The 14,735-nt window shown below is 41.9% G+C and overlaps 1 protein-coding gene across 6 annotated transcripts in view; it reads right to left on the bottom strand.

Annotated features, from left to right (window-relative positions):
- sall1a (spalt-like transcription factor 1a) overlaps nucleotides 1–14,735 on the bottom strand; it is a 124,388-nt gene that overhangs the window by 51,901 nt on the left and 57,752 nt on the right. For 3 of the 6 annotated variants that reach the window (XM_088371053.1, XM_088371056.1, XM_088371060.1), the window contains exons 2-3: nucleotides 10,185–10,278; nucleotides 7,578–7,698 (exon numbers count right to left, since the gene is read on the bottom strand). The gene's annotated coding sequence lies outside the window, so the exon portion shown is untranslated. The remainder of the gene's footprint in view (nucleotides 1–7,577; nucleotides 7,699–10,184; nucleotides 10,279–14,735) is intronic. The other 3 variants (XM_088371052.1, XM_088371055.1, XM_088371059.1) reach the window with 1 other exon arrangement.

Below are 14,735 nucleotides of genomic sequence, written 5' to 3'. Positions count from 1 at the left end.
GAATTATGGAATGGATGCGAGCGCTCGTCCCCTCCTCTTACAGATGGCTGACAATCCCGCTGCCTGTATAATTGTATGGCTAATAAGGAGTAAAGCCAATTAGGCATTTAAGTGCGCTATAATCACTGGGGATTGCACAGATGAAGAAAGGAGGTAGAAAATCAGGCCAAAGGACAAATGAATACCCCCCCTCCTCACCCCACTGCGCTTCTTATTCTCCTCGTATAGGAAACACACAATTGTACAGATACGACTAAAAACTCCACTATTGACGTATCCATTCATGTATTGTCCTCCGTTGCTATGCGAGGGGCTGCGTAGCAACCGCACAACACAACAACTATATAGAAAATAATTAAATAATAATGATGAAGGGGGGTTCCCCCCCTGTTCTTGCTTAATGGCGACTTTAATACAATATGTAAAATGACTGTTTTGGTGTTTGGGCAAGTGATTTATAAACTTGTTTAGCTTTTAAATGAAAAAAAAATCCCATAAGGGGCTAATATTTTTTTAACATTCCAGTGGGGGCGATACTAAGAGCGTTTTAGTGGGTTGTGTTGGGACCCTCAAAATACATACAAGTACAATAAACTTTATGATATACATGTACAATTTTACAATATATCACACTCTTCCAAAATCCAAATAACTCCAAGTCCTTGGCTTTCTGTAGTTGAAGGAAATTAAAAAATAAAATTCCATCAAGAAATAATTAAATGTCCAAGATAAGAGCAGTTGCTGTTTTAGACCCTCACTGAGTTGGATACGACTCTACTGTATATGAGGACAAGCGTGTGAGTCGTAGACTTGGGCTAAATACCAAATGCATTTCAACACTCGCCGTAAAAGTGTTTCCATGTACTGTAAAACGCCCAAACGGTATCCATCTCTCAATTTGGAATACCTGCAATAATTCTAGCAGCTGTGTGTTTTGTCAGAGCTGTGCGCCAAAAGTGTGAAGAACACACAGATTCTGGAAGAAGGAGGAAGCTTACTTAAAAAAAATAAAATAAAAGCAAAATAAAATACGGCGGTAATTGTTGGATGGCGGTGTATCTGTGTGGCTAGCATGTCATAAAATAAAATAAATATAAAAAGCTCCAGACAAGCTGTCCGTCACGATACTTGTTTGCCAGATTAGATTGCTCCCCGACGGGGTAGTAAAACATCATCAAACCCTCCAACTGTGCTGAAATATGTTCATTTTCAAACGTTAAAAAGAAAAAAAAAAAGATGTTTGCCATCAAGGCAGGCGAGCAAGCCAATGGACTGCCGGATGGAGAGTTATGAAGTAGCAAAGGGTTGGAAAAAAAAAAGTGGAAGAAAGAGTCGGTCAAAGGAGGAGGAGGATGAGAAGGAGGGGGCGGCGTCTTGAAAGAAAAAGGTCATGAGTGGCAGCTTCGGCCACCTCACAAAGGGCCTTGACATCATCAGGTATTGAAGGGCGCGCAGAGGAGTTCTTTTTAAGGAGCACGGCCCGTAATTACGTTTGCACTAAAACATGCCCGAGTGGCACGGGGTGGGGTGGGGTGAATTAATACGCCCGGTTTGCCTTGAGAAGAAGGAATTTAGCTGAATGCGATTCCCAGAAATGGATTTTAACTGAAGTTCTTTGAACTACCATCAGATAGATTTTATTTTTTCGGTCAGAGGGAAGTCCGACAAGCAACAAGTGGCGTAAATCACTCTTCAGTTTCGTCTGTTGCAGCGGTTGGTCAACTGGTGGTCCACCGGTGGTCCGCGGCCCTCTAGAGGTCCATGGCGGTTTTGCGGGTGGTCCGCAAAATTGAAAATTGAAAATAATTGTAACATTTTAAAAAATTAAATTGATTTATTACTTAGACTTGATTTCTTTTCCATCTTATTTTGTGAACCATTTACCCATCTAAATTATGTCAAATATAGCTGCATGATACGCCACTCGTAGCACGGCAGAGATAAACCGCCACAAGATTACCGACTGAGAGGTTAAGCCGTGTTCTTCGAAGCGAGGCGATATATATCACAGGCGGCTTTCGCGGCATGATAGCAGGGTGACAAATTCACCAGTCGTATGATATTCACGGCCTTCCGGGACGCTTCTCGACAGGCCACGGAGGGTCGTCATTATCCCCGGCATGAACGAGCTGCGGTCGCCAAGCGCTCAGCCGGCAAATCCAATTAGCGTTCCCACGATGACAGCGCTTTGCCGACGGGGCCCGCACGCTGTAATATGATGTTATTATACACAGAAGATTCAATCTATTTCCTACGGGAGGCCTTTGTCAAGAACCGTACGGCGGCACACTAATTCTAAGATGACAGCTTATTCACTCGACTAAACGGGAGATTGTCGTTTAGAAACCCAGACGAGTGACTGTCGTGGAACTACTTAGGGGATAATGGCCGCTATTACAAGGCACAAAACCGATTCGTGGCTTCAGAATATTCGCACCAGAATATTCAGTAACTTAAAACACAACTTTTTCACAAAGGAATGCAGTCTGAGCGTCTGGCAGTTTGTTCGGCCTTCACACTTTAAACTACTCACGTTCCCCCAGTGACAAGCTAACATGCTCCCACAGCGAGCTAAACATTAGCTCAAGATCCACCAATGATTCCCCAATCGGACTGATGGATCGGCTATTTCCTGGCCTGGAGCCCATGATCTATTTAATGGATGTTCCTGCCGACATGGCCCACCATCGACGGCTTCCTTGTTTTTATTTCTCCAAGGAGCGAGAACACCTGTCCGCTTTAATCCCGCAGCCGTTCTCCTCCCTACGAGAATGCCGAACGGTCCTGCCGCGTGACATTGATGGGAACAAGACGGTATAGATTGACGCTTGGCAACAAAACACTCGCAGAGTGAGGCTCCCCCCCCCCAAACTGCTGCTGTCTGAGTCACACACATCATAAATGAGCAACATGGGGTGAATGGAATCATATTTTCGTGAGTCATGCTATTATGAACGATGATACGCAATTTTCCCAGAAATGAACTGGCAAACTGGAATACAGTCATACAGTGGCACCTTGAATGTTAGGTCTGCTCAATTCAGCCAGGCTTGTACTTTTTTTTTTTTTTTTTTCATTAAAGTTTGACATTATTGGTTGATTTCATGTCTTTTCATCAACAGGACCAGATGACTCATTAATCACACACACAGGGTTGTTATTATTCTTTCTCTGGTATGACATCACTTCAGGAAGTGACCCCCCTCACAGCCCACCTCTCCCTCTCATTCAGAGAGTAAATTCCCAGCGGTCAACCTTATTTGTCCCTGCGGGGCCTTGGGCAACTATGAAACAATCTGCCAGCAAGGTTAAACTATATTACGCCACTCGGGATAAACAAGTCTTGCAGCCTAATTGCAGAGGAGCCGACCAGCCTAGGTTTTTTTTTTTAAACTAAATGCAAATAATGAGTCAAGTTTGCTCAGCAATGAACGGATGGTTCTATCAGTTGTTCATGGAAAACAATTTGGCCTTGAATGCACAATGTTTGTACCCATGGACTTTTATGAAAGGTCCCATTTACAATTTCACATGACCCCCCTCCCCCTCCGCCCCGACAATCCACCCCCACCACCTCAGTGAGATAAGGACAGGAGTGTAATCAATATCTCAAAACACACACAAAGCTGGAGATAGTGTGTCATTACAGTGGCCAAGTGAACATTTTCACATCATCAACTTAAAACGTCCCGACATCTATCTGTGTGAAAGTTCACGTCTCTCCTGGAAATGTCAGCAGATTTAACATGACTCAACTCATAACCCATGACTCACCTTTTTTTTTTTGCCAGCGATAGACTCGCTCTATAAAATTAGATTTTTTAGAGGTCCAAAACTGACTCAGTGGCGCCCCCTGGTAATTTAACAATTGCGTCCTCAATTAACACAAATCTGTCTATCATGCACGATATTGAAGAAGTCTGCCAAATTTGAATGAATTGGAAAATTTGGACTGAATTCCAGGGATGGTACCCTGCAAACCTCTACTTGGGTTGGATGATCATTTCGAACACTCAAAAAAAAAACTCGAGTCTAAAAGCCTGATTAGTGTTTGCATCTTTAATTGGTCCCATAATAATTACTGTATGCCATGGGAAACGAGACAAATGTTATTTTTTAACATTTCTAAAATTTGCCTTATTTCCCAAGTCAACTAGAAATGCTTGGTTGTTGACAACTATTAGAATATAATCGACCAAACATATGTATTCTAATAAAAGTAGACAAAGGCACAATGAGTGTACTTGTTTCACTTTGTGGGAAAGATGGAAAATTAGTCATTGAGCACTTACAGCACTGTGGAAATTCATCAATGACTCAGGTGTAATGCAATTTTTTTTACTCAGACAAGTTCAGAAATGAGCTTCAAGACAAAATTCACTCATTCGCTTTAACTGACCATCATACCCTGATTTAAATGTGAGAGCCTTAGAAAGGGATTATTATGCAGCTGCGAGTCCAACAACCAACCTTCTCTGGCTTTCTCTACTGGTCACTTCTGCACTTAAACCCGCTTATGGATTTCCTTTTCTGTGTGGCCTGAGAGGGGTCAAGAGGTCAGGCCCTGGCATGGCATTGTAGGAGTGATTGTTCTCCAAAGGCCTTGGGTGTGGAATCCATCATCATTAATGCACCAGCCTGCTCTTGTTAACCGGCTGGCCAAACAAGATGGAGAAGCTACATGGAAAGCCATTTTGAATTGGGGATCAAATTCTTCATTTTGGCTCATAATTGGTCTAAATGGGACGGAGCCAGAAAGGTCTCCAGGTCAGCAGATCGCCAATTGGAGCTTAACGCGTGTTGGTGGATATTTTTAGTGATAAGCATTCATCAATTAAGCATTGTTGATTTGTCGGCAAAATGTCTGGAAACAGTCCAAATGATTCCAAAATGGCCACCTGAAAATCAGTATGGTAGACCTCTTCTGTCTTATTAGTCATGGCTTCTTGAGAACTTTTATGTGGGGCTACTTGTGATCGACTTAGAGAATTTCATGTTGCTAATTGAAACTAGATAATAAAAAATATCCAAATAAAGAAACAATACAATTTCAATTGGAATCCTATGAAATGGGTCATGTGGAAAAAGAGGACCATCTGCCGTGCCACAACGTCAGGATAGACCACCAGTACGACGGCCCCAACAGCTGCGCATCTTCACATTTGACGACGTCGCTTAAATGTACGTTTCTGTCGACGTGTTTACTCAAAGACTGCGAACCTGCCGGAGACATCGGCACCCGCCACTAATATTAGCGTTCCTCTATCTAACCCGACCAATTAAAAGTGTCCGCATCATATAAATGAGAGGAGCCAGCTGCTGAGGTTCCGCACCAAACCAAAGTCTAAAAGCAAACAATCTCCCCTTGCGCCCCTATTTGATCCTTGTTGCAGTTTAACCTTTGAACCCAAATGGGAAGCTAACTAATGAATTCCATATTTTTCCAAAGGCGGAGAGCAGGATTGGCTGTTAGTGACTATCAATCAAAAGGCGACAGAGCGGGATGGTCGCAGGTTGAACCAAAGAACCAAACCTCTGTTTGACCCTTCCCCCCCAAAAAACTTTATTTTTTTATCTTTTGGGGTTCTTGCCACCACAGAAGGACAAAAGTATTATGATAACCAAAGAATAGAAAACAGAAGTAGTTGTGACAATATCGACTAATTTATAATTTTATGAAATCTGTGAGGAAGCCATAGCAAATAAGTGTACATTTAGAGCTTAGAACCTCATAATTCAGTTTGTGGGGCAAAGGTGCTAAGCACTCACTCACCGTGCTGACCTCATTATTTTCTATGTGGGGGAAAAATGTTTTGCAATCCCAACTGTGTCCCTGGACTACTTATATTTGACCTTCGGGGTTCCACGTGTATTTTACGACAAGTGTTCTTCAATGTGACTTAAATGAGTCCACTTTGCCTTTGTACGGAAAGTTTCCCATGAACGCCACTTCCTCTGATGTAACTCAGGCTGCAGGAACTTCAAATTGAGGCCTTTGATGAGCGTAAAGTTAACATCAGAAGAAGAACTAAGTCGGTGAAAGGTGACAAGCGACCGTGGGTGGGTTCATTGAGGTGGGAATGACAGGTGTGCGCTTTCCCTCCGAAGCGGCACATTAAGAAAAAAAAAAATGTTCCGAAACTATTGCGGCAGATAAGGAGCGTGTGAAAAATCGATGGGGGAGCTCAGTTGTGACGTGCTGACTAATTCTTGGAGGAGCGAGACAGAGCGAGGAAGGAGGCTTTTAAAGGACGTCCACAGGAGATAAACCAACGTTCACATGGGAACTGCAGTAGCCCCTTTTCCTAAAGTCACCAAATCTTTTTTTTTTTGAGTTGAGTGCTTTGAACAGTGGGAAAAAAATAAGGAGGGGACCTGAGTGGGGGGGGGCGAGCGGCGTAATCTCCCCTCCTAAGCCCTCGCCTATTTATCATGGTGGTAATGATAAGAATCTGATTTGGGGGGTGGAGGAAAAAAAGGTGAACCCTGAGATGGGTCAGAGCCTCGCGCCGGGCGGTAACACGATCTGCAGGAGAGTGCTGATAACCCGGGACAATACCAGAGGGGGACGCCTGGCAGATAAATAAAACAAACAGGGCTATAAAAGTAGGAGGAGGGCGGTGGCCTTCCACACGTGGTGGCGGCGGCAACATCAGGACTAAGAATAGGAACACAATGATGGTTGGAGGAAGAAGAGGGATGCTGGGGAGGAGATAAAGACAGCAAAGGGGGATGACACTTTTGGAAGAGGCCTGCACATAAAAGTGACACAAACAATGCTGGCTTGTTTGTTTAGTTATTATTGTCACATGGAGGAACATGCTCAACATACAAATCTATAGCCTTATGATAATATTTAAACGAAAGTTAGTCCAAAGACAGCATTCTAAATATTGTCAGCTGGAATTTTTGATTTACTGTAATTTCTGGACTATAAACTGCGGCAGCTAAAATTATAAACCACAGGTGTTTTAATTTCAATATATGAGAATATGCACAAATCATACAATGACATACAAATGATGAAAAATCCACAGATAAGCCGGACTGGACTATAAATCGTGCGGTTCAAAGCTTGTCCAAAAAAGTAGCGGCTTATAGTTCGGAAAATACGGTAATACATATTCCACAGATAAAATGTTAATCAGAATACTTTTATGTTGCAGATTTGCCCCAAGGCTGCTAGCGGGCGTCTTAAGGTCATTCGATGACCCTTTGGGTCCATCGGAGGAACAACAGCTTGGGAATCTTTTGCAAAGTGAGGTCATGTTTTCCAAAAACCATGTTCTCATGTAGCCTGGCACACGCTATCAACATGCTTTGTGGAAATACGGCCAAGCAGACACACGGGCATCCTGTGCCATCGGGAGCGCTAACAATGGACGAAAAACAAGCCGCTGATACTGTACGAGCCGGTCCCACCGGGAGATAAAAAAGCCGCCCCTTGTGTTGTGTGGCTTGTGTTTGCCTCCCACGTACTAGTGGATTAATGGCTGGAGCTGCTGTGCTGAGATGACTGATGACTTTAGAGCTTTGAACCCCCCCCCCCACCACACACACACACACCAAGCTGTCACCTCACTGTCTCCGGCGGGGTCGCTGGACGGCGTCACCTCGCTCTTACAGGAGATAAAGGTGACAAGATGATGTCCCACAGGCCCCGCTGTCAATCGATGGATCATTAAAAAACAAAAGCACCTGCAGAGAATCACGTTCCTTTGCGTCAAGTCAAGTTAGACTATATAAAATAGAATGTTCAGTTTTAATAATCAAAGATTGTAATTCGATTATTATTATTTGATTTTTTTATTATTGTGGTTGTAGTTCACACAGCAGAGTGAGTAGGTGCCATTCCTAATATTTTGACCATCCCTCATACCTCCTGTGATGACTCCTCAGCGCCGGAGTCATCAAAACACATAATTATGACTCGGTCCTGACGTGCCCGCTCACGACTGTAAACATCCGCACGGCGATTTAGATGTGAATCATGGTTGAATTTATGGATGTATAACTTGTTTGTCATTCGGGGCGAGAAACATGTAGCTTCTTCGTTGAATGATTAAAGGAGACAGATGTTCTACCAAGTTTCTTGTACTATTTATTTTGAATGACAGTATAGTGGACATGCCATTTATTCTGAATTGTAGTTGTAGATTGAGATCTATTTAGCTATGAAAGTTTGCTTATGACAGAGCTTCTCATTTGTTGACATGAAAACTGAAGAAAGCCCATCTTTCATACTACATACATTCTCTGGAAAATTTAGCTTTTTTATTAGGACAAAGTTCCCAGAGGCTGGCGAGGCAATAAAAAGTCGAGTAGATAAAAGAGAAGCAGGCGAGGATTAGGAAAGGGATGAAAGCTTTAAAGTTTTCCATATTATCTTGTGAAAAGCCGTGTTCTTCGCTCGCTCCCATTACAGTTTTACCTTCATTACGTTGAAGGACACAAAGAACGTGCGTCCGATGGGATGCTTTCCACGTTTTCATTTGTAGTGAGAAAAAGGCAGTAAATTAGGGACGTTGTGGTGTGACTCATCCTCAAAAAGCCTCGCCCCTCCCTTCCTTCCTTTTTGGCGCGTCTAAGAAACTCTACGCAAGTCGTGCAGACTCATAAAAAGCAGCGGCGCAGAGATGTCAACATATCTGAAGCTTGCAAAGATAAACACACTTAGGTATTCATTGCAGATTTAATAGGCTGTCCCCCCCCAAAAAAAAAAAAATCTGTCCTCTTTGGCTTTTGTGTCGATTGCACCTCTAACTAGTATTATAAAAAGCCAAAGTCTGAAACTGAGACCTGGAAATGAACACTGAAATATTGATTTCTTATTTCATCTAAGTTTAGTCCACAGCATTAAAAATAAAAAAAAAGGAGTTGGCTTCACTATTACGATACTTTTGGATGCGCCGAAAAAAGTTAAAGGCAGTTCTAATGTAGAAATACAAGCAATAAATGTAGTCTGAATACAGAGTGTGTCCATTTTATTTTTTAAAAAACCATCTGTGAAGTGTGCGGGCTTTGTACGCCACAGATGCTTCTTTTGTGACTCGCTCCAAATCTTAATAAGCTGTTAAAATATTTGCCGAGGCGGCTTTTCTTCATGTCTCTCCCTCTCTTTTTTTTATTAGTGTTATTATTATTTATACCTTTTCATGGGCAAAAAAATGGAGATGTCCACTAAATGTGATTGATTGGCCTTAAAAAAAATGGCCATTATTGCCATTAAGCGCCACATGTCAGCTGCCGCATTTGTGGCGGCTGTATTTCTAAGCTAACCAGTGATCCATGAGCGCAGGCAGGAGGAGGAGGAGAAGGAGGAAGAATGTAACGCCCTGAAAGAAAATGCCCATCTCTCTCTCTCTCTCTATGGATCTGCCACATGATTAAAAATACAGCTGCAGACACGAGCGTATAAGAGGCAAAGCCAGTCAAAGAAAGAAGAGGGGGGGAAGAAAGGGGTTGAACTCTGAATTATAGAAATCACTTCTTTTCAGGAGAAGAATAAAAGGCATCTTGGGGGCTGATGTATACAAACGTAGCAGTGTGCACGTGTGAGTGGGGGCAAAAACCTGGTGGAATGAAGCCAGGGGTGTTAATGCTAGCACCGGCTAATGTTAGCATTCCGCGACTGTATAAAAACTAAACGATGACATACAACAGGTGTTGCTAAACTTGCGTATCGAGTACTTTATAGTTTGATGCTAGCTAAATTGAAAATAGTTTCAACCTCATCTGTTTCTTTTGGTTGATTTTCAAAGAACACGCAGTGTTCCAATTTTACTGGAAAACTGTAGAGTTGAATTATGCCACATAAATTAAAGAAGAAGAAATTTAATCAAAGTAAAGATGATTTAGAGTCAAGCTGACACATCTGTTAGGGGAGAAAAACTACATTTCATCTGCAAAAGCTGTGTTCATTGTCAAAATTAAAGTCGTAAAACCATCACGGAAACGGTCATAAAAAACTAGAGAGTCCTTGTCGGAATTTGCATATTAATCTAATGTTGCACCCGTCCAATTAAAACTTTTACTGGACACAATCAAATTGAAAAACAGGAAATTGTGTCCTCTGCCAAGAGAAATGCACATCAAGTGTCACACGACAAATCGTCTCTGGCCAAATAGAGTCAGAGTCGTAGTTTTAATGACATAAAAAGAGTGTGTTTAAAAAAAAAGACTACCTGTTATCCTTTAAGATGCAAGCATCCTCCGAGTATTGATGAGGAAGTGTTGGTCCATAGTTCCAATTCATGCACAAAGTTGCGGTCGTGTCATCTGTAAAATAGTTAACCGCCATTTATTGTCAAGAACACATGTTTATATGCATTGCGCAAAATTCGACCTCTGTGTTTAAACCCATCGCAGCGGCAAACACAAGCAGCAAATATTAAAATCATAAGCCGAATCGATTATTGTGTTTAGTGTCTATAAAAACGTATTAATTTGCTTCATCTGTGCTCTGAATGGACCATTGTTTGTCAGCGGATGAATAATGGATGACCTGAAAAGTCATTGGATACGTCACCAGTTCAGTATCTATTGAGTTGTTTTAGGGGAAAAAAAAGAATTGAGGCATATCCCAAGCATATTTTATTTTATTATTAATGCTATTTTATTTTCTGCCTTTATTTTATTTTGCAAACAAAGTTCATACATGACTCAATATTATAAGATGCACATTGCAAACCAGAATTCAAATCAACACTATCAATTCAAGATAACAACAGACAAGGTTAGCAATGAGTGCAGAGCAGGATATGCCTCGACGATGAGGTCACAGTCCAAGTCCCATGCGTCAAAACCCACTTGGGGGGGTTAACTTGGTGGGCGACCACATTCAATTAAATCATGAAAACACATCCATCATTTCAAGCGTTACGCAGGTCCTTGATACTTCCTGATTTGTGAATCCCCTTCAAAAAAAAAGATAACAAAAAGCTGCCCTTGTGGAAAGTGTCTGATATCGGTGTTATTCCAAACATGACAAAGTGAGTCAAATAATAGCGTAAATTCGTATCCGGGAGTTTTGTCAGCTTCATTTTCTGCTGATGGATGGATATAAAGAAAGGTCAAGTGAGTATGTATCTTTTCTGATGCCATCATCAAGAAAATGATTTTGCAGGATATCCAAGTCAAAGTGATATCATTATGAAAATGTTCTTTTTTTTTTATGAACGGTACTACTATCAAAGTTCTACAAGTACTTCCTCCCCTTTTCTGGAGGTATTCTAGCCTCATTTGAATGTTCCTATTTGGGCAACACAATGATGACAGCTGGATCAATGCAAAGTGTTTATAGTGGTCTTCAATGGTCAACAAAATATATACCATATTTACTAAAAAGGGTGGCCCCTTATTTACATTTAAGGGCTTCCACTCAAACAGCTGGTGTGTCACGTTAATCAGATAAAAACATCCTCATATCCATAATTGTAATCAAGATTGACAGGAATGTCAAATGGGGCATTCATGGGAAGCAGCAACCATTATGACAGGGTGGGTTTCAACATGCCCACCTGGCAGGCGAGACTGGGCTGTTTGCTTAGCGACATTAGCTTTCTCAGTGGGGCTCCTGCGTTACATTCAAGTCCGCCACACACAAACACACACACAGACACACACACAGTGGTATCTAGAGTGTGTAATAGGAGCCAAAATAAAGAGGCACTTAAGGTTTGGCCCCAGCATGCACAAAGGCTTCCTCAGTGTGGCGTATAATAGGGCCTGACCGGGTTACCCCCTCTTTAACCCGCCCCATTTTCACCCCACATCTGTGTTATGAATGTACAAGTGTTAATTCAACACGTGAGCATGCATTTTGTATGCACATTCCAAAGCAACAGGTGGCGCTATAACCCCCAAAATGTACAATTGGATAGCCAATCATATTTTGACGAGCAATTAGGGATTTCAAGTTTGGCAGGTGGATCATGGTAACCCCGTGTTAATGATCTGATTGTCACATATTACACGTTTTTTTTTTTGGTCGCAAAAGCGCAAGTAAAGACATTAAAATGTATCTGTAGCTCGCCGTACGTGTTCGCCATTGTCTCTTAAGACCTGCTTGTCATCGTTCCTGATCTTCCACTCACTCCGATGCCCAATTGTGAGCGCTGTTTGGTGCTTGATTGGGGTGGGGGGGAACCTGTGGATGCTCGGAGATATGGCTTCCCAGTGTCTAGAGGACAATTAGCCACCTATCAAAGAGCCACCAGGCCGTCCTCCCTGATTTGCTATCAGTGTAATGAGGGGGGACATTCGATTCTCTGAGCAAACTGCCCGAGCGCAGCCTCCTCAGCATCAACAACTAGAAGGTTAAAGAGAGTAATACCTCAACACGGACACCCCTTTAAGTGGGAGGGGGCGGAGGTGGGGGGGGTTGCACTTTGCATTCATCCCGGTCTCCAGTGACTCTCCAGTAGTCACAAGACATCAATTTGTGGGGACTGTTACAATGGTTGTTATAGTTGGGATGGCCGCAATAAATCGATTAGTCGAAAGTATTTGCGCAATTGTTGATTAATCGTGTCTTGAAGCATTTTTGGGCAAAATGGGACCGATATGATCATAATGAAATAATTTGTAAAGTTGAGCAGTGTCAAGCGTCTGGACAATGTTAACAAAATTGGAAACAGAAGTACAGAACATTTAGCAGAAAAACACAACTGGAATTTTGTCGCTTTTATCACGTAAATATAAAAGACTTGGCATTACACCAACAGCATTTGTAGCGTTTTCCATTATTACGATCATAACTAAAACACGACCGTTAGAACCCATTGAAAAAGTGTGTTGCAATTGGACAGAATTTCCATGTTTATTGGATTTTTATTTACACGCTGACAAAAGGGGGCCATCTGCCTCCAGCAGCTCCCTATTGAGCAGTGTTCCCATGAAAGCTTCTCTCCACCATCACCACTGCCCATATTGAACATCCAACTCTTAAAGCAGCAACGCGAGTTAAAATATTACTTCATGGATTTATGATGCTCAAGTTAGCAATCATAATCCTGAGTGTTTTCCTGTTTACATCTCAATATAAATAGTAGCTAACTTTCAGTTTTCACTCATATATACTAGACTGAGTATAACCAAGTGGCCGTCCACGCGCCCCTCGCACACTCTTCACATGAAGGTGAGAGCCTTGTTAAAAGATAAGCACACCCCACGGTGACCAAGCGAGGTCATATTTCGGAGGGGGTTATCAAGCGACTCATTGCATGGAGGCCTGGTCGCAGCAGGAAGCAGCTGAACAAAGTTACTATTAGCAGCGCTGCTCTCACTCGCCTTTAATTGGCTTTGACTGCATATGTTTAAATCCAACAGCGGGATGACGAGGAAGAGAAGGAGGAGGGAAACCCAAGTGTGTCAGTTTGTCCAGACACTGTGGCACTGTGGGGAGGGGTCAAGCACTGACTGGAACAACCCCCCCCCCCTTCCCCGCCCCCTATATGCACCTCTGGTGGTCTCAGCTCATTTCCTCAAGTCAGCGGGAAGCACAGACACAGCGTGCACAGCGGCAGTGTGTGGACACCCACATTGGGGTGCAACATGGGCACTTGTAATCCATGACCTAACACCACTACACCCTCTCCTGACCCCCTATACACAAAAACACACACACTTTCTTTGACCCCCTCCCTCGATGTCTTTTTCTTTCACACGCACCCAAACATACAGTACACAGTGCTGCAAGGTACAAGATGACACATTTTGTCACAGTCCAAAGAAAATAATTTAGGTCCAAATTATTTTTAAATATAATTGGCATGAGCATGTTGATGTCGTGGTTAGCATATCTGCCTCAGAGTTTGAAGTTTGAGTTAAAATCAAATGTTTTGCCTTCGTCTGTATGTTTTGAAGAAAAAAAAAAAAGACAATATAAAGATGTATTCTTATTCATAGTAGTCATTTAGTAAAGTCATAATTTTAGGATGAGTTATAATTTTACAAGAATTAAATTGCAATTTTATAAAAATAGTCATGATTTTGAGAATAAAGTCATTATTTTTAATAGAATAGAGTTGTAATTTTCCCCAAAATATTCTGAATTGTAAGAGAATTAACACATGGTGTTATGAAAATAGTCAAAATTTTATAAGAATGAGATACGTCATAAATATAGGAAAGTCATAATTTCTCAAGAAAAGTTATAATTTTGCGAGAAGTCGGATTTTTTCTCAAAAATCAAGTCATAATGATCCCAAAATAAAATTGTATTTTTGTAATAAAAAACTTACCATTTGAAATATGTATTTATAGAGGTGAAAAAATTTACCATTATGTGAAAGATTAAATCTCATGAACAAGTCAATAAGTCAAAAATAAAGTTATCACTATGTTGATCTGAACAAGATGCAATGGATGCAAATGTTACCGTCTATCAGGACCAACACCAACTAAAATCGGAACCGTCAAACAACTGTATGTGCTCACACTTTTCCTCCAAAGGTCCTCCTACTTGTGAACATTACAGCGGCCGTTTCCAAAAGCCACTCGGTGAAAGCGGCAGTAAACTTGGCAAGGGCGCGGAGATGCAAAGCCGTCCGCGTTGGCTCCAGGCACCGAATTAGTCCGGCCTGTTTCTAGTTAGACAGTCATTAAAGAGATCTTACAGCCACAGCAAATGGTTTCCTGTCCTGAGTGCTTAACTCCTGTAGTAGGAAATGTCCTGGGCCGTAAAGCCTGAACCCCGCTTCCTGAACAGTTTTTTTTGTTTTTTAAAGTGACCA

The sequence above is a fragment of the Syngnathus floridae genome, chromosome 3 (genome assembly GCF_059516105.1).
Source record: "Syngnathus floridae isolate MCC-2025c chromosome 3, RoL_Sflo_1.0, whole genome shotgun sequence".
In the NCBI taxonomy this organism is placed as follows: Eukaryota; Metazoa; Chordata; class Actinopteri; order Syngnathiformes; family Syngnathidae; genus Syngnathus; species Syngnathus floridae.
Note: the sequence above shows the minus strand (reverse complement) of the source record. Positions and strands in the feature narration are given on the sequence as shown.